General features: G+C 42.4%; 1 pseudogene; it reads right to left on the bottom strand.

The window, feature by feature from the left end:
* Positions 1–1,276: 1,276 nt before the first annotated feature.
* LOC113596132 (nucleophosmin-like) lies at positions 1,277–20,066 on the bottom strand (annotated as a pseudogene).
* Between the last annotated feature and the right edge of the window lie 1,243 nt (positions 20,067–21,309).

Raw genomic sequence — 21,309 nt, forward strand, 5'->3', positions numbered from 1 at the left:
TAGAAAGCTACATGTTACCTGAAGAAAATTTAGGACCAATGGAAAAGCAAAAAGAACAAAGTAAGCGTCATCTATGATCTCATTCTAGATAGCCACCACTGACATCTACTCATATTCCTTTACTCTTTTTCTATATCTATTACTTATGTATTTATGTGTATATATTATATGGTTATAAGTATAGGATCAAACTGTTTAGACACTAACCTCAAAACTTAATAGCTTCCCAATGTAATTTTAAATCACTGCTGAGTGCTCCATGGTATGTTTAGTGAATGTACCCGATATTATTTCTCTCTTTGATGGATGTTTTAGCTTCAGTTTGTGCTTATCCACAATGCTTTCCCTAGGTTAAGTTTGGAATTCCAATGTCAAATGGGATGGAAATTTTAGGAATTTGATTCCTGGTGTCAAATTGTCAACCTGGAAAAAATTGCATCAGCTATCATTCCCACCTGGTTTATGGGGTTCCCCACATTTTTTCCAAACACTGGGTTTCATTATTTCTTTTTTTTGAATGGCCGATCTGATCAATGAAAAATTGCGTGTATTTACATTTTTCACTTTTTCCGGTTAGGAAGGACATATTAAAAAATATTTGGGTGTCTGTGTTTGTAAATTGCCCGCTCATGTCCCTTGACTATTATTTTATTTATTTTTTTAAAGAAATGTTTTTATTTTTTTTTTAATGTTTATTTATTTTTGAGAGAGAGACAGAGGGACAGAGAGAGAGTAGTGGAAAGAGAGGGAGACAGGATCCAAAGCAGGCTCTGTGCTGACAGCAGACAGCCCGATGCGGGGCTGGAACTCACAAACTGCAAGATCGTGATCTGGGCCGAAGTTGGACTCTTAACTGACAAGAGCCACACAGGCGCCCTCCTTTGACTATTATTTTTTCCACTGAGGTGCTTGCTCATGTTTTTCTCATTGATTTTTTTAACTCTATTAAAAAACGGAGTTTATTTCACACATAAGATTTTGTTTCTCCACCGTTTTCCAACTTGTCTGACCATCCATCCCTACTATTATGTTCTGCCGTAGCATTCCACACATATTTAAAACCAAGCAAAAAGGTGGAGTTCTGCCTTTAAAAACTAAACAGGCATTTTGGACAATGTATTGGCAACGCAAGCTGGACCACATTTATCAGACAGAGTAAGGAAAGTTTTCACTCTGCATTATAAAAAGGACAGCCAGATATCAAGTGTTAACAGAGATAAAATGAGATGGAAAATTTTAACAAACCGTTTAAGCTTTTTTCCTAAAGAAACGTCCTCTACTGCCAGAGATCTTAAATAGCCTCTGGATCAGCCATCCAGAAGCAGTTCCTCATATAATTGATGAGCTTGGCTTTCACTTTAGAAAGAGAATCACCTTTTGCCATACTTGCTTGCATTTTTGCTTTAATGTCTTCTACAGAACTAGGTCCGTTTGATGTGTTAGAAGTTTTTTTCTTAGTTTCTTTCTTTCTTTTTTTTTTTTTTTTTTTTGAGAATTCTTGACCTTTTGATCTTGATGTTCACAGTTTTGAGTCTTTTCCATTCTGGTTTGATTTTTGTACATTTTTGGCTAGAGTATCTCATATCAATTTCTTCACTGGAGTGTTTTCTCCACTCTTCCTTTTTCTCCTCCTCCTCGTCCTCCACTTATCCTCCTCCTCCTTCTACTTCTTCTTCTCTCCCTCCTTCTCCTCCTCCACCTGTACCTCCTCCTTCATCATGATCATTGTCACCTTCGATAGCAAGTTTGATTTTTTGTGTGGAACCTTGCCACCACTTCCAAGGGCTGATTGCTTTCCAGATACATTTAGGAATTTCGCTTCTCTTCTTTGTCTTCTGACTCGGCCTCTTCCTCCAGCACTAAGTGCTGCCCATTAATATTCATGAGCCCTGAACCACCCTTTAACCACCAGTCACAGGTGTTATTTCAAAGCCGCCAAGGGAATTCATCGCTTGTACAGACATTTTCAAAGTTGCTGTTATTTTCATTGGACTGCCCTCCTAATTCTTTGCCTTTGCACCAGCCCTTAAACTGTTCTTAGAGATGGGTGGTGCTCATTTTAATCATCATCCACAAAGGTGGATAATACTGTCAGCCATAGTTGACAAAAGAAGAGAGTTCATGTCCAGCCCCATCAAGTCAGCCATGGGGTGGCGATGTGCACTGAGGTGGGCGCTGTCTACTGCTCAAGAAAACAGTCATTGGTATGAGATCACACCAGGGTTCTTACTGAATTTTAACTACTTTGTGTACGTAAGCATACTTTGGTTGTTTTCTGTTATCAACATGTTTTCTTCATTAGCTGTTGGCTTTCAACTTTACTGATGTACTACTTGTTTACGATAGTGACTTTTGTTGCTGTTTTGGGGGTTACTGTTTTGGGCTTTTTTTTCTTTTATTTGATTGCTTTTATTTTTCGGGCAGTCACAGCTGTAACTGTTGTGACCTCTGCCATTGGTATCACACTTAGAGATGCCTCCCCCATCCTTAGGTCATATAATACTTGTCCACCTTTTCTCCTAGTCCTTAATCACTTAATCTCAAATCTGCAATCTGTTTTATTTTAAATCTGTGGTTTATTTCAATGAAAGGTCTTATCTCAGATACAGCTTCAAAATATCCCATTCTAATTTAAGTTTGTAAAGCAGCCATTAGGATGGTTATTGACCAATACTGTTACTTTTCTATAGAGAATGCATTTGCATGCATTACGTCTTTATCGGTAAATATCCTTATTCACATAACAGAGTACTAGCTCATTCTGTTTGCCGCATGACAGGCTGATAAGTTGAGGGGGTAGGAAAGTGTTGGGATAGGAAAGTGAATTTATTTGGAAAGTCAGCAAACTGAGATGATGGACTGTTGTCGTAAAGAATCATCTCTCCTCAGCATGAACTTTGATGTTAGGAAAGGGGGGGAGTGGGAGGGAGCTGGGGTCAAGAGGTGACTGAGGTCTGTAGCCAGTCAGACGCCCACAAGGGTGCAAGGCAGGTTTTGGAACTTTTCTGTCCTTGGTCAGTTGATCTTTGAGTATAGGAATCTGTTCATGCCATTTCTCTGAATCTTAAACATAACATTATTGTTTCTGTACATATTTATCTTCTCGGGCGATGTAGGTTTTGGACAAAGAGTGGTTTTTGCAAATCTTAGCTGTCACCAAACTTCCTTCAATGATTAACATGCCTATGTGCAGGGCTAAGCAGAAGTTTCTAAGCTATAAGTCACAGCAGTAAGGGTAACAGAAGCAATATGGAGTCAGACATGCTAAGTTTCTCCCCGTTACATCCATACCCGGGCCTAAGCCTCACTGTGAGCATCACCATTTAACTGCAAAAAAGTCAGGGTTGGTCTTGACCATCCTGGCCTGGAAGAAGTAAGAAGGCCATCGGTGTAATGCTGGCCGGCCCACTTGAATTTCAGTTTTTGGCTTCTCAGAGACTTAACGTTATGGTCATATTGTGCTTTCCTTGACGCCTATGAGAAAAACGTGTATATTTCAGCCATTGGCCAGAGTCTGTAGTTTGTGAGAGAAGTTGCCCTGAGGTATGCAGAAGAGGAAGGAGGAGACCCAGTGTTTCAGCCTCCATGTCCAGTATGCCCAACCGGACAGAGTGCAGAGTCCCAGACACCTGTGCGCACACACAGTGCTTCTTCCGGGTTGCCCATCTCTGGATGCCACCAGCCGCAGCACAGATTGTTTCCCGCTTTAGAGTTAAACTTTCTCTTTCTTTTTCCTTTCTTTTGCGGAGCTCCCAACATGAGAACACCTTCCAGTTGTGGGCTCAGAGGACTCTTCTTATAGCACACAAACGAATGCAGCTGTATCAGATTTGCAAATATACAAAAGAGGGCACATCTTGTTGTTCCTGGTTTTGAGGCTCCTAAGCTTAGGTCTCATTAAAAAAAATGCTGGTTGTCAGTACACAGGGGGGTTTAGGCAGGTGAGGGGAAATGGGTGGGCAGAGAGAGGCATGAGGAATGATACCCACATAGGAAATGCTTCCACTCATGTTTTGTATTTGTGTTTTAAATTTTGGGAGTGACTCACAGGCACTTAGCAAAAGTAACTGATTAAATTAACCTTATCGGTAATGAGGTTGCCTGGCCTCTGTCCTGGCAAACAGCTTGCTGGCTGGTTGGTATTTAATTGGCTGCCTGGTGACTGGTGAAAACAATGTGGGTTGAGTCCCACTTAAAGCAAGTTCATAGTACATCAATCTTGCTGTAGTCTATCTGGACGTTATTAAAGTTAAGACATGGTATACTGAATTATTTGTTTCCTTTATTCATGCAAAACAGATGCTCAGGACTCACGTTACTCAGGATCACGTGGTAGATCGGGATTGTGTGTGTTGCGTGAAGGGAATACCTTGCTTGTTATAGGATAAGGGTTGTAGCATTTGTCCTGCTGTGGCTGTATTTGGAAACCATAAATGATAGTCTTAGTACAATTTGATGTTCTTCAAATGCCTAGTTGAAGTTCAAGCGTTGCAAAATTAGATTCTTGAGTAGAAGGATGCAAAATCCTATGGACTGAATTGTGTCCCCCCAAAAGGCATACAATGAAGTCCCTAACCCCCATTGTCATTGTATTTGGAGACAGGGCTCTTAAGAGATAATTAAGGTTCAATGGGGTCTGAAGGTCAGGTACTAATCTGGTAGGTTTGGGGGCCTCATAAGAAGAGGGTGAAGAGGTCTCTTTCTCTCTGCATGCACCAACAGAGAAAAAGCCATATGGGAAGGTGGCTGAGTGAAAACCCAAGGAGAGAGCCCTCAGTAGACGCTGTATACACTCCTTGGTCTTGGAATTCTAGCCTCCAAAACTGTAGAAAAATAAATTTATGTTGTTTCAGCCTCTCAGCCTATGATTTTTTTTTTTAATGGCCGTCCAAGCTGACTGAGACAGAAAGGAGATGGGGTATGAAATACGGCTCCGAGAGGGACCCACAGAACCTAGAGATCGAAAGCAGTGAGCACTTCTCTGTGAGACGTGTAAAGTGACCCTTTACAGCTGTAACTCGGCAGACCTAGCACGGTCCAGTGAGAAAGGACCTGTCTGGAAACGGGAGACTGGGTTTACCTCTCTGCATCTCTCCAACCTTGCTCAGGGGCTCAGCTTCCTCACCTGCATAAAGAGGCGATTGGGTTAGTTCTTCTTTATGTCCATTCTAGCACTTTGAAAAGTACTAGTGGTGTTGTGTTTTCATTACTGGAGTGTTCCAGTGGACTTCAGATGCTTTGGAGTTCTCTCGTGAGCAGACTGGAATCTTTTTCCAAGAGGGTCATGCTAGCCAGCAGGAAGATACTGTTTGAGCTCTCAACCTCAAACTCAACGTTAGTTTTTGGGATGGGAAATGGCAAGGTCAGGAAAGATCCTCCTACCTCCACACCTCTGAATTAGGAGTCTTCTCAATCAATCCAGATGATCAAATAGTGAGATTTCTGGCCATCAGCATATGTGACTTGTGGCAGTTGGGTAATCAAAACACAATTCTGTCTGCACCTCCATTGTCGCTTCACAATTTGTTCACAGGGGCTCTGCAATAATTAACATTGGTACTGTCCTTTCTCCAAAGTGGGAAGTTGAACACTTTGCAAAAGATAGCTAATGCCAATAAAATTTCTTGACAAACTGCAAACATTCTAATACATCACACACACACACACACACACGCATGCATGCACACTCTCATCACTGTAGGGTCAGGGACCCACACAGGTTTTTTTTTATCACCTTGTGGGAAAATGTGGGCACTTTCAATGTTATCCATGAGTCAGTGGCGGTGAGGATTTGGGGTTGTTTCCAGGGGCATTGGGTTTGTGTCCACATAGGCTGTAATGTTACAACCAGAGGAGTCACACTTTTCATTGGGATTGGGATCCTCAAATACAGATTTGCACATAAGATGTCCCAATCCCCTGCCCAAAGAAAGCCTCTGATACATCTCTCCCAGCCACGATGAAAGCTCTTGGAGGTCATATCATAAACAGCTGGTGCCTATGAGTAGAAACTGCAATTTACTTCTGGAGATAGTCTAAAGCCTTCTTTTTCTACAAGGTACCATTGGATAGGGTTAGGGAAGAAAAGTTCTACAAGCATTTGAGGAAATGTCGTATGAAAGAGGGAGGGAGCCAACAGAGAGGGTACCAAGTTTCAGAAAAGCTGCCCAATGTTTACGGTGCGGCCCTTGGGAGAATCATCTTCCTTCATCGAAGGTGAATAAATGCATAATTCTATGGTGTTCTAATACAGTAAAGAGATGAGCTAAAGAGAATCGTAATAAGCTGAATAAGCAATTATTTTTTATCTAAAAAATCAATATTCTTAGTCACCCTATTATATTTATAATCCACTTGATTTTAATTACGGACAAATAAAATAATTTTAATTTGAAAAAATATAAATACAGTAAATACAGTCTGGAATGAGAAGTCCAATTAAATTTGCTAGTGAAGATATAAGCTTTCCAATGTACACATGGCTTTCACATACATGATATTATTGATTCTTGGACAATTCTGTGTTGGGGTCCATCTTTATTTGCCAGTTGGGTTCCACCTACTATTTGCCAATGAAAAAAAATGTGAATCAGAGAGATTAAATGACCTGCCTGCATCACAAAGGTCATCTGTGGCAGATTAGAGGTTTAAATCCATGGCTTCTGACCCCTAAAATTTTGTTCTTACAAGGAATAGAATAAAATGGAGTTTGGTGGGCCTGGGGGGAAGAGGAGGGAAATGTTACATGCCATACCATTCATCCTGTTTTTCTCCACTCCTTTCTGACCACCCTGGTAGGGTCACTACATAAAGGTCTTGCCTAGATTCTAGGCACCACCCAGGCACCTGTTTATTCTCTCCCACAAAACACAACCTGTCTCCCCACCCCGTGCTTCCTTTGGTTGTCTCACATGAATTAGATGGGAAGTGAGAATCTACACATCTTGGTGATCCAATCACTGGGAAAACAATTAAGGAAGGAAGAGCACCCCCTTCTTGAGGAAAAACTTGACCTTTTCAAAACTGAGACCCTCCAGACCAATATAATTTCTCGTCATTCCTGTCAGTTTTTCCCCCTGTCTTCAATTTTCCCATTTACCATTTTTAATGTTGCCTGGTGAGGGGGTTTCTGAACGGTGAGGGCAAGTTCCCATGCGGCCTCTTTTTCAGTCAGTGGTTTGAGACTCACACCCCCATGTTTAAGGAATCTTCAGGTGGATAGTTACTTGGGGGTAAAGGAGAAAGGCCTCTCCCACAGCTTATTTCTCCAATTAGAACATATTTGCAACAGAACCTGTGAATCTGGATTAGGTCTTAGGGCCACCATTATCATAGTGGGGCCTCGGTTGTCCAGAGCACGTGCCCACTCCACACCACAGCCCAACCTAGTCCATCCAAGTGTCAGATGATGCTGAGCCTGACATAGATACCATTGGTGAGATGGCAAAATTTGGCAATTCGCCAAATGTTTGTGGCCCAGTAAAGCTCTGTATCTTTTTAGTATTATCTCAATCATCTTTTTTAATTTCATTTTGATTAGATAATATAATGTTACTCATCAATTATTTAGGAGATGGTTGACCAAATGGGCTATATGGCTTTATTCCATTCAATCCTTGTTCAACAAGTATTTATTGAGTGCCTCTATGTGGTAGGCATCATATTTGGCATGGAGAATGCAGTCAAAGGTAAAGCTGAAAATCAGACAGAGACCCTGTTCTCAAGTAAACAACTGATCCCACGAAGGATGTGTAATTACAACTGGAGAGTCTGCAAAAGGGAAGATGGTCTGTGGCCATGTTAAACAGAGCATCTTTGGTTAACTCCTGAGCTGGGCCAGAGAAGAATTCTCTGAGGTTGAAGAGCCAGGACTGTGTTCTGAATGAACAAAAAGAACTTTCCAGAAGTCAAATAGCAAAGGGTAGGGGCAAAAGAAGTTTTCCATCCAGAGGAAAGAGTCTGTGCAAAGACCTTTTGGAGGGAGGGAGTAGGAAGCTTCTTAGAAATGAAGGTCAGGAAGCTGAAACTCAGAGGAGAGCTGGCACAAGCTGGGGCTGGACAGATGGGCTGGGGATAAACCCCAAAGGGCCTTTTAGGCCATGTTAAATATTTATATCATGATCACAGGACATATGGAGAACCATTGAAGGCTTTTAAGCAGGCGTATGTGTATGTGAGTGTGTGTGTGTGTGTGTGTGTGTAAGAGAGAGAGAGAGTGTGTGTGTGTATGTGAGTTTGTGTGTGAATGATTAGATTTGTGTTTTGAAAAGGAAACTGGATACAGTGAGGCCTTCACATGGACAAAGAGATAAGCAAGGAGTCTGTTTTGATGAGATACAGTGGTATCTGGAACTAACAGTTAAGATGGTGACTTGGATCAGGACGTTCAGACAGTGATGGATTGGATGCGGCCATGAAGGAGGAAACAGTGTCAAGGATAATGCCCAGAGTTTTGGTCTATAGGCTCGAAAGGATGGCAGTATCATCCTGGAAGAAGGGGCAGGTGAGAGGGGGTTTGATGAGGTCAGTCTCTGTCTTTATATTAATGATCAGCTGCATAGAATAGAAAGCCCTCCTGGAATAGCTGAAACAGCTAGGGATGTGTGTGAGTCACAAGACAGGGAGGTCCAAGGCTGTGCAATCTAAGTCTTGTAAAGCAGCTCAACAATTCAGGGATGGTAAGGCTCTTTTCAGCTTTCTGGTCTACCTACCTTGTTGGGTAGTCCTTTACCCTTTTGCTTATTTCTTCATGGGTTCCAGATGGCTGCTTTGACCCTGCCCTCATACCTGCATTCCAAGTAGAAAGTTGCATGGAGGGCTATGAAGTGAAGGGGTTTATTCCAACAAAGATTTTCCTTTTTTATTTGGGGAGGAATCTCTACCCAGGAACTTGGCTTACATCATATTGGCCTGAATTAAGTTTTGTGGCCACCTCTAGCTAAATGGAGTTTTGAAAATCCAGTATTTTAGCTTTCTGGCCTTTACAGGTAGAGGAAGGCCAAGGATTGGGCCCATGTGAATAGCTTTTAGGACTAGCATATGTCTACCATAGTTATGGTAGTGCTGTGTCTTCCGAGTAGAGATTTCAAGGAGAGGGTTAGACATACTGGCTCAGAGCTATTCTCCTCTTTTTCCTCCTGAGGGAAAAAAGCTGATTTGGTGACAATCTTAAAATATGGCAATTAAGGCATATATCCCAAATTTTCCCATCTACTCAAAACAAAAGGAAAGCAGAAAAGCTCTGGACAAGAAATTTGTCAGCCAAAAAGATGATTTCTTAATATTAGCTACAAGATTACTATAGATAGGTGACTAAAAGGCCTTTAAAATAAGGATTCCCAAATTCCGTGTAGACATCCTTAAAAATGGCAGGGAAGGGGCGCCTGGGTGGCTCAGTCGGTTGAGCGTCCGATTTCAGCTCAGGTCATGATCTCGCAGCTCGTGATTTCGAGCCCCGCATCGGGCTCCGTGCTGACAGCTCAGAGCCTGGAGCCTGTTTCAGATTCTGTGTCTCCCTCTCTCTCTGTCCCAACCCACTTGCATTCTGTCTCTGTCTCTCTCAAAAATAAATAAACATTAAAAAAAAATTTAAAAATAATTGGCAGGGAATGGGCTTCCTGATCTTGCATTGGCCAGACAGTCTCTTTGATGGTGCATGAATTCATAGCATTAGCTCTTGATAATGTGGTCACTCTGGACCACCCCACAAATTTTAACACAACAATTATAAGGATGGCAATAACCTTCTTGCTTCACGGAGCAAATCACGTTCTTCCCTATCCACTCTTTCCTCGAGAGGAAATGATGAGGGTCAGGGTAGTGGCATTATATAGGGGATTGTCCTGAAGGGATGACAACTGAGCAGAGACTGAAGGAAACAAGAGATGGTGCCACGAGGACCTGTGGGGACAGCAATTCAGGCAGAGGCAGAAGCAGGCCTAAGCCCGCAAGCTGTGGTGAGTAGGTTGACCCTGCATAGAAAGGGGAGTATCCTGGGAGAGAAATGGAATATTAACATCAGACTGTTTCATTTAAAAAGTTTCAAGTGAACTATGGTACACAGGAAAAGTGTAATATGGGACTTTCTCTTTCCATTGCCACGTTTGAGACTTCTTGTCTCTTCATTAAGCTGGCTCCTAGAATTGCATCTGTATCAATCAGGACAATATGGGTGTATAGGTAACAGAAGTCTTAACCAGCATTTATCTTACATAAATGAAGTGTGGAGATAGGTGGTTCTGAGGTTGGTTTAGCAACTTGAGAACATTTTTCTCATGGGTATAAGATGACTACAATTACTCTAAGTATCACCCAATGGTGCTTCAAACAGGAAGGAACATGAAGGTGAAAGAGAGAGAGAGAGAGGGAGAGAGAGAGAGAGAGAGAGAGAGAGAGAGAGAGAGAGAGACGGAGCCTTTTACTTTTCCAGCTCTGTTTATAGAGGGGAAAAGAACTCAGCACATTCCTGCATATGTCTCATGAGCTGGCACTCCGTCAACTATCCTCACCTAAAGATTATCAGCAAATGAGAATGGGATGTTCATGCTTGATCTGCACTGAGCTGGGCTCATCCTCAGGGGCCTAGAAAGTGGCTTAGCTGCCAAACCAAACTGGTTTCTATTGACTATGGAGGGAGGAACAGTTGCTGTCAAGTAGGTGACCAGCAGTGTCTCTCCCCCAGGCGTATCCATGAATCCCCTCAAGTTTTATCATAGAAGAGATGTCTATTTTCCTCTCTTTATGCTGTCACTTACGCATTTCCTGACCACATCTAAAGGATGAACTCACTTTGTCCTAATATGGGTTTTTTTCAGAGGCTGACCCCAGGCAAAACATTCAAGTGCAAAAGAGTCTCTTTGAGAACATCGGCAGGGACGGCAGGGACGTGGAAATTGATCCAGGGATGATGGGAAGGCAGTTAATAAAGGATGAATTAGTAAACCAGTCATCAACGTGAGCAACTGGAGCATAATATTGGGAGGGAAAGTCTAGGAAATAGTAGAAAACACAAGGCTCAGAATTATCCCACTTGAGAGACAAACGAGCTGAGGGATTTACCCTCCAGCAGCCATTGGTCATTGGTTGAGGGCTACTTCTGAGATGTGCTAATTCCCCAGCACCCCCAGCCTGCATGCATGAACTGAGTGGTCTTCTGTGGTTCTGGGAAAACTCTCAAGTCCAGAGAGGCAGGTAATTGCTGGTGGGGGTCATCCAAAACACAAAGAGAAGGGACATGGAAGGGGCACTGGTAGCCTTTGCCAGACATCCTACATTAAATGTTCAGTAGCCACTTCCTTGATAAGCGCCAAAATATCTGGTGCAATACTTCTGACTTCGATCTGTAACTTTATCAGCTTCACCAGAAATTGTATGCTCCTCAAAATCAGGGTGGGGCAGACTTACAAGATTTTATTGACACAGCATCCTGCACAGTACTATGTAGAACCACTCTTCCACGTGTACGTTGATGGTATCATATTGAGGATATGAATGGCTTCATCCACGCCACAACGTTTTGGCCAGTAGTTATCATCATGACTAGTATATGTATTGGTACAGTTTTTTTGCAGTCTAACAATCGGGCAAATGGCGAAGTCCTCAAGGAGCACAGCTTGCGCACCACAGGGTGGACCAAAGAAATGGAGGAAGTGTAGATTGGGTGGATGCCTATTATTTTGATTAGAGTAGTCAGCCCAATGAAAAAATTCAGTACTCCAAATTATAGAACCGTAATCACATTTAAGGCCTAGAGATTTCCTTCTGTCTCCTTTGAATCCAAGTGAAAAGAAGCATGACAATTTTTTAAAGTCTTTCTATGGAGCATAAGCTGTTTTTATAAATGTGGAATAATTCATTGAGGATATGAGTTATGTGGAAGGGGCATCCTGAGAAAACCTTGCTTTTGATGTAATCTAGTCAAATGGATGATTTTCTTCCTCCTGCTCCCCGTTACCTCCCCTCGTTCATTTTTGCCAAAGTGAGTTTCCATATGTTTCATCTAAATGACTCACATTCAGAGAAATCATTCAAATTATCTGTGGGCACAAATACTTTTCTTTCATTTGTGGCTTGACGGTGGGTGGTTATAAGGAGTGGAAATGATGGTGGGCTCTTCTCCAAGCCCCAAATCCTTTGGCTTGCTCTGATTCCCTGGGCTCTCTGCGTCTCCAACTTTATTCTATACCAGAGGGAGATAGCCATTGTAAATTACAAAGATTATTCAATTTCAGTCCACTTTAAGTGCCCTTAAAGGGAGACTGCACTCATGACTTCTCAGGGGATAGGCAATGCGTCTTACCATGGATAAAGTGCTGGTTGAGAGGTTTTAAATCACATTTGTAGCTTGGGAGACTAATATTGGAGGCAGTTTTCTTCCTAAAAAGTAATGGTATCTATGTTACTGACTGTACAGAGCACAAAGGAGTTGGAGGGAGACCAGAGATAACTTGTTTAAATGATGATGGAACCATTCAAAGGGTGTCTTCCAAGGGGCATAAACACCTTCCCAGGTTAATAAAGACTCTCATTGCATTTCACACTTTTAGCCTGACGGATGCACTTGTTCTCTGGGTCTACCTATGCTAACTTGTACGGGTCAGTCTGAGATATATGCACATCTGAATTCACATGAGGCAATGCATTTGATCTATGCTTGTAGAAGAGATCCTCTTTGTTAACTGAGTTAAATGCTGGGTTTTTTTTGTTTTGTTTTGTTTTGTTTTGTTTTTACCCTTCTAATCAAAGGTCATCTTTATGAGTGAACCTTTATAGAGCACTCCCATCTGAATGGTCTAGATATGGAAGGTTTATTCTTGCCCCACCCCTACCACTGTTTTGTTAATGTTTTCAAATGAATGGGTACGCTGTCAAGTGTTTTGTGGATTTCATTGCTATTTTTGTTCAGTAATCTCTATGGTCATTTGGAAAAGACTCAGTTCAAGTCCACATACCCTGCTGAGCACAGACTTTGTGCCTGACTCTGGAATACTAAGCTGGCCAGCCTGTCTGGAATTCTGCAGAACTGCTAGGCTCTCATATAGACCACCCACAGCTTCTTCCCACTGATATTTGGCTCTGTCCCAAGAAAGAGAGAGAAGGGACAGGGAAGGAAAGAAGGAAGAAATGAAGGAAGGAAGAAAGGAAGGGAGGGAGGAGAATCAGGGCTCTAAAAATTCCAGATTATTCTGAGCAGAAATCATGTCTGTAATAGGAATGTAGTTGAGGTACAGGCAAACGTCTTGTCTTTTCCTATTGCATCCGTGAACATCCCTCTGTTGGACATATTCCACATTGTGGGCAGTGTGATACACCCAGACTCCCTCAACTTCAGCTCTTTAAATGTTTCTAAAAGTGGTGAATCTGAAGTCCTCTATGTAGATGAGGTGGCTCCTGTCCAACTCTGGCTGTTCCTTTCTGCTTCAACAACCACGCTGGCTTGGGTGGAAATCTGTGTCTCACTCTCCCTTCCTTCTCATTCACTTCCCTGGCCGGCTGGTTAGGATTCCTACAGCAAGCACCCAGCTACCCTTGTTGGGTTGATTCACTTTATGGGCCCCGGTGTGTAGAAGCTGATGTGTGGCCTGGATGGACATCAGAGGTGGGAAGTAAGTTGGGATCATTGTATTTCCCTAGATGGTCATTATTATTTTGTAATGTATTTATTATTTAGACCTTACCTACTGCCAAAGTATCTTTGAGGTGACTTACAATAAAAGAAAGAAAAGTAATTAGGCTCTTACACCACAGATAAAAAAAATGGAAACTTATATAATATATGAAATGATAAATGTTGGCTAATAATAGCTATTATTATCATAGCACTAATTTTAGTAGTGGGTTCCTAGGCAGTTGAAATATGAAATGTAGTGAAGGACTAAACTTTAATTATCTGATGATAAAAGGATACATACTAATTCACCAGGAGGTGAGTTTTCTCCTTCAAGCCCTAACTCTTAATTGAGATTTATTACACGGATCGTGGTATACAAACAGGCAAGGACTGAGGAATGCTTTACTCTCTCTCTCTTTTTTATTGAAGTATAATTCACATACAGGATTATATGGGAACACTTGTAATGGTGATACTTTTTAAGTTGTAGAAATATTCTTTTTAAAAATTTTTTTTAATGTTTATTTATTTTTGAGAGACAGAAAGAGACAGCATGAGTGGGAGAGGGGCAGAGAGAGAGAGGGAGACCCAGAATATGAAGGAGGCTCCAGGCTCTGAGCCATCAGCACAGAGCCTGACACGGGGCTCAAACTCACGAGCCGTGAGATCATGACCTGAGCCGAAGTCGGATGAGGGCTCAACCGACTGAGCCACCCAGGTGCCCCTAAGTTGTAGAGATATTCTTAATGTGTCTGTTTCACATAAAATGAAAAAGGGTGATTTGTTCATACAGGAGAATGAGGATACTTTTAAGCTTTTCAGTTTTCCTTCATCTGAGGTGCATCTCATTCATTCCAGAAACCTGGACATGAGCCCTTTGGCAGGAAGCATGACCATTGGCCCATTTTGTCTTGTGCCAAGGTGATTTATATCCCGGGCTCTTAAAGGTTCACCATGTGCTTTCCCTGCAAGGGTATCTTGCCCTCGTTACCTAGTTGGTGACATGGTGTAGTCCTTCTTTGGGAATTCTTTTTTTCCCCCCAAAGGAAGTTTACCTTTCTTTCTTACCCCTTTTTTCTTTTTTTCCCCCGGCTTTGTAGAGATAGAGCTAACATTGTGTAAATTCAAGGTGTACAATGTGATGATTTAATGAACTTAAGTATTGTGAAACGATTACCACAATAAGGTTAGTTAACATCTCCATTGCCTTATGTAAGTACCTTTTTTTTTTTTTTGATGGGATGGTGAAATTACTTAAGATCTACTCTCTCAGCAACTTTCAAGCACATAAGACAGTCTTGTTAAGTAGAGTTAGTGTACTGAACTTATTTATCTTCTAACTGGAAGTTTGTACCCTGTGACTGACATCTCCTCTCTCTCGCTCCCCAGCCGTTGGCAGCCGCCCACCCTACTCTCGGTTTCTGTGAGTTTGGCATTTTTAGATTCCACATATAAGTGAGATCATATAGTATTTTTCTCTCTCTGTCTGACTTACCTCACCGAGCATACTGCCCTCGAGTCCATCCATGTTGTTGCAGTTGGCAAGAGTTCCTTCCTTTTTAGGGCTGAATGATATTTCTTCGGGTACGTATACCACATTTTCTTTATCCATTCATCTGTTGATGGACACTTAGGTTGTTTCTATGTCTTGGCTACTGGGAACAACTCTGCAATGAGCAAAGCAGTGTGCATATACCTTTGAAGTAGTTATTTCAATTAGGGATTCTTAAAATTCTTTTTAAGGTTTACTTATTTTGAGATAGAGACAGCAAGTGGGAGCGAGGCAGAGAGAGGATCCTAAGCAGGCTACGCATTGCCAAGGTGAGCCCAACGCGGGGCTCGAACTTACAAACCAACTGTGAGATCATGATCTGAGCTAAAGTCAGAGGCTTAACCAACTGAGCCACCCAGGAGCCCCTAGAGATTCTTGAAATTGGCTCTCTTGGCTCACCCTCGGAGGTCTCTGGGATAAGAATTGGTGATCCCTTTCGTGGTTATGTCTGTGCCTAAACTCTCTGATTATTACACGGGAAAACTTCAGGCCTGCTTAACGTCTTTTGCATTCTGGGAAGAGCACGGTATGCTGTCACCTGAGAGATGCACAGGCCCGGTGCTCCATTCGCTCGGCAGATGAGAGCCAAGCTTTTAGACAGAACCTCAGAACTAGGTATCACTTCATTTCAGCAGTCACTGCCACAACTAATTTGGGCAATTTTTGGTATTTGACCAAAAATGTTCTTCATCATGAATATTTAGAGTATTTGATTTCTAAAATTCTGCCCGGCGCAGTGACATCACAAATGAGTAATACTGTATGTCCCGACTTCAAAGGCTGACAAATAGTTTGATGAAAGCAGCAAATTGAGTCTGGCTCAGAGCCATTTATGCGGCAGAGAACCCAGGTATCACGTGTCAAATATCGTTTAAGAACAGAAGGGCACTAAAGCGATAGAACATTTTACCTGGATAGGTGATACTGTCCCAGTCAGCAGAGAACGCAAGAAGGAAATGATGTCAGGGATAAAAACACATGAAAAACGTTTAATAACCACTCAGAGCATATGGAAATTAATGATATTCAGAGCTTGCAGAATAGCAAGATTTTTTCAGCTTAAAATAATCTTCCTGCTGATGCGCAGTTACTGGAGGGTTCCCAAAATGCCACAGAGAAAATTAGACTCAAGCAAGAAAAAAAAAAGCAGATCTCTGAGAATCAGAGAACAGGGTAGAAATGAAGTAGAAGGTATTCGTGACAAATCGAAGAGCCCGTGATGGGCAAAGAGCACCAGACTGGGGCTCTGTTCCTGCCCCAGTTTTCTCCTTAGCCATCCTCACTGGTCTTAGACAAGATTCTTGCCCTTTCTTTCTTTGTGAGGGGGGTTTTATTTTATTATGTTTTAAGATACTTGACATCCCAAACATTGTACAATTTAGACCCAGTGGGCACAATGACTTCTGTCGGAAGAATCCGTACTGAAGTGGTTAGAGTTCCACACAGACCACATGAGCGTTAGAAAATCTAGTAAGAATTCACAGCAGGAGGCACTGCTCAACTTCCAGCTACCACTCTCCCGAGCTGCCTCAACAACAGAGCATCTCATGGGGGAAAAACTGGACGAAGCCAAAGGCCAGCTGACCGACTGGAAGCCTATATTTAACCACAGTACCCATTCATTCTCACCTATTTCTGCTTGAAATGGGGGTTAAATTGAGTACAAGGGTTTAGTGAAACCCCAAATCCCAGGAGGGAGATTTCTCCAGTGACTGGAGAGTTTTCCAGCTTATTTAAAAAAAAAAAAAAAGAAAGATGTCCTCGAGGTCTGGGTGAATGCACTCAACAGTGACATATCTGATTCTCTCACACACATTTGCTATAATTGAATCAGAGCTTCAAAATCCTTGAACTCTTGTCTTCCATTTAACCCCAAGACCTTACTGGCGAGCAGGATGCCTTCTAGAGAGCGGACAAAACCAGAAAGCTTTTAGCTGACTCTGGATTCCAGAATGACAGACCTTCAAAGAGGTCTGAGGCCTACAAAAATCCCAGGGGTGTTGGAAGGTCACCAGTCGATTTTTGAATTATTAACACCCATTTAACAATTAAAGAAAGCCATATTGATAGGCTATCAAGGCAATTAATTATTTAGTTGTACAAAGTAAAGAATGGAAAAAAAGATGAAGTATAATGGGTATGAATCTTAGGCTCCAAAGGCATGCGCGAAATAAATGCCTGTCATAAATCTTGACTTATTTGAAGTCATATCATACCTGACTCATTCCACTGGTCTCATACAAAATTCAATCTCAGGTGTTGTTATTCTTTTCCCACCCTTTTCCAGGACCATGCAAATGTCCTTATGGAGAAAAAAACCGGTCTTACATGAAACTGATGCTCCAATGTCTCTCTGATGCTTGGAGTCTAAGCCTATGCAAGTGTGTCTGGCTTCCAGGGTTCTTGCTAGCTCTGAGGTATGCTTGGGACAGGAAAAGTTTTCCTAAGGGTTTCTGAGGTAGACCCCTCCCCTCAATTGCCTCTCAATGAACTTAAGGAAGCCAGCTGTGGGTGGAAACCCAGCGGCCGTCCACCACATTGGCCAACTCAGGGCCACCTCATTTCTTCTTTCTGCCTTTCTTTTCCTGCAAAAGCAAAACTCTCCAGTTGCCTTTGGAATGCCTGAGACCATTCCCTCTGAACTGCCTATCTCAATCTCATCAAGGACTCAGGCTTTCATAAAAGAATGAAAGAGCTGTCTTCCAGAAGCTTCCTTCATTTCTCCTGCCCATCTATATAAATTTCACTCCATTCTGGAAGCACAAAAGCCCAGCTACCTGCATGGAAGTGGAGGCAGGAGACGGATGTGAATGAAAACATACACCACCCCCCCCATCCCCCCCAGTAAATGCTTGGGTTCCTTTAGCTCAGATGTCCAGGGTTCTTTTCTAATTAAATGGAACACAAAGCTGGCTGGGTAGGTGAAATTTCCCCAGTCTTTTCAAGGTCTGAGTATGAGATCCCACGTGGAAGGCAGCATTTTTGCCTTTTGGGATGAAGAGCAATTAAAATTCGTATGTACAATGTAATAATGAGAAGGAAGACTCTGGTTTCAACTCCTCTTTGGAAGGAGGACTTTTCATGAGAGAGTTTGTAAATAGCACCCAGGACGAATTGCTGCAGAATGCTGGGAGTGCCATGGTGGCCATTTGGGAGGCGACCAAGGGCTCCCTGGCTATTGCATAGCCAAAGGGCAGGAGGAAAGGATCTGATGCCCATGTCGTTACGAGTTGAGGTACTAGGAAAACTGCTAAACTCAATCCCCAAGCTGGGAATGACCTTTCTTTTCATCCTTCTAAATTCCCTCTGACTTTGAAGGTACGTTTTTGCTGTTGTTGTTGTTTTGTTTTTGAGCCCTTACCAAAATAGCAATGAAATATTTCTTGTACTTCTTTAAGGTTTGCCTTCCTTGCTGGCTCCATGAGGGCAATGGCCAATACTTGATTTGTTCATCTCCATATTTCTGGCACCTAGCACAGAACCTGATGCATAACAGGTGCTCAATAAATAGCTGGGTTGAATGAGGGATCCAGGTAGAGTGCATTTTTTATGCTGAAGACGTGTCCCCAGCCACATAACCCAGAGAGCACCCTCTTTCTTCCTTTGAGTACCCAGAGCCCTAATTATGTGTACCACACAGTTGTCACAACATAAAATGCTTGTATCACTCACTTACCCAGCACGGGGACTCTGCAAGCCTCCACGGGCAGTTTGTAAGGTTCTAGGGAGTAGAGATGATAACTCATGCTCCTCTTGATTCTCTCTGGTAGTAGCACTGAGCTTTGATCTTAGTGCAAACCTGGTATTTAGTATTTAGTATTTATTGAGAATTGTTTTGTTAAGAAATAAATGTTTGATACTCAGCCTTTTCCTGTAAATGATGCTGTTTATGTAATGGAAATCTTTTTGCTGGAAACTAGTGATAGACTGTGCTACAAAATAATGCATGCATTTCTGGGAAAAGTGCTTTTTGTAAAACTGCATTAAACATAACCGGGTTTATGAAGAAATTAAGATTAGGGGTCGGCCACTCAAAACCCATGCAGACCCTAAGCACAGACCTTATGAAAATAAGAATTGCCACCTTGAGAGAGAACTTAGAAGGGGGTGGTGGTGGCTGGAGAAGGCTTTGGGAAACACTAAAATGTGCAAAACCAGTAGAGGGCAGATACCAGCCTGTGGGCATGGAGATAGAAGTGAGACCTGTGTGTCCCTGCCACCAGCAAAGAGAGCTAAAGGCTGGTGGTGGGTGTGGGGGAATCCTTGCAGCAGGAACTTATTTTAAATTTTCTTAAAATGGAGCTAAAAGAACTCCAGTTTATGCGGCAGCCAAACCTAGCACTTTTCACTTGCTGATGGAGGTTCTTTCTTTTATGTTTATTTATTTTTGAGAGAGAGAGAGAGAGAGAGAGCAGGTGCACAGGTGGGGGAGGGGGAGAGACAGAGAGAGAGGAAGACAGAGGATCTCAAGCAGGGAGAGAGCTCAGTGCAGGGCCTGAACTCATTGGCTGCAACATCATGACCTGAGCCAAAGCCAATGCTTAACCAACTGAGCCACCCAGGTGCCCCTGGAACTTCTTTCTGTTTGGTCCCCCTTGCCTAAGTAAATTCATCAATGAGCCACCAGAATTTGCTCACTACACAGATACCATTCCCTCATTTGACACCCATGTGTGAGCTCCATGTCACATATGTGGTAGCAGGATAGACTGTACTTGCCTCTGGACTGTACAGAATCTGCTCATCTTACAATGTTCTAGAATGTAGTTCCACAGAATTATTGGTTTAAATGTTTTATTTTCACACTCTATTAAAAACAGAAACAATGACAATAGCAACAATAACCATACCTTTCATACCTACAGCCACTATGAGAAGCCTTTCATGGCCCAGAATGGGGTCCATTTTGGCGAATGTTCCATGTGAGCTTGAGAAGAATGTGTGCGTTCTGCTGTTGCTGGATGACGTAGTCAGTGGATGTCCATTATGTCCAGTTGACTGATGGCATTGTTGAGTTCGGCAGTGTCCTTCCTGATTTTCTGCTCCCTGGATCTGCCCATTTCTTCTTCTTCTTCTTCTTCTTCTTCTTCTTCTTCTTCTTCTTCTTTTTTAACGTTTATTCATTATTGAGAGACAGGGAGAGACAGAGCATGAGCATGGGAGGGGCAGAGAGAGGGGGAGACATAGAACCCGAAGGAGACTCCAGGCTCTGAGCTGTCAGTGCAGAGCCCAACGTGGGGCTAGAACTCACCAACCATGAGATCATGACCTGAGCCGAAGTCAGACGCTTAGCCAACTGAGTCACCCAGGCGCCCCAGATCTGCCCATTTCTGAGAGAGGGGTGTTAGAGTCTCCAACTACAATAGTGGATTCATCTATTTCTCTTTGCAGTTCGATCAGTTTTTGCCTCATGTAGTTTGATGCTCTGTTTATTAGTCACATACTCACTAAGGATTGTAATGTCTTCTTGAAGAATGGGTCCATTTATTATGCAATGCATCTCTTTAGCTCTGACAATTTTCCTTGCAATGAAGTCTGCTCTGTTTGGAATTAATGCAGTTACTTCAGCCTTTTTGTGGATCAGTATTAGTATGGTATATCTTTATCCATCCCTTACTGTTAATCTGTATGTGTCTTTATACAAGTGGATGTCTTGTAGACAACAAATACTTGGGTCTTGTTTTTTGATCTACGTCGACAAGCTCTTTTAATTGGTGCATACAGAGCAATGACATTCAAAGTAATTATTGATATAGTCGGATTAATATCTACCATATTTGTTACTGCTTTTTATTTTTTGCCCTTGTTCTTTGTTCCTGTTTTTGTCTTCCACACTTCTTCCACCTTTTGTGGTTTTAACTGAGGATTTTACGATTCAATTTTCTCTCCTTTCTTAGCATATCAGTTACACTCTTTCAAAAAACTCTTTTTAGTGTTTCTTTAGAATATCTCCTCTTGTTGGGGCACCTGGGTGGCTCAGTCAGTTAAGCATCCAACTTCGGTTCAGGTCATGATCTCGCGGTTTGTGAGTTTGAGCCCCACATCGAGCTCTGTGCTGACAGCTCCGAGCCTGGAGCCTGCTTTGGATTCTGTGTCTCCTTCTCTCTCTGCCCCTGCCCTACTCACGCTCTGTCTCTCACTCTCTCTC

The sequence above is a fragment of the Acinonyx jubatus genome, chromosome D4 (genome assembly GCF_027475565.1).
Source record: "Acinonyx jubatus isolate Ajub_Pintada_27869175 chromosome D4, VMU_Ajub_asm_v1.0, whole genome shotgun sequence".
Classification (NCBI taxonomy): domain Eukaryota; kingdom Metazoa; phylum Chordata; class Mammalia; order Carnivora; family Felidae; genus Acinonyx; species Acinonyx jubatus.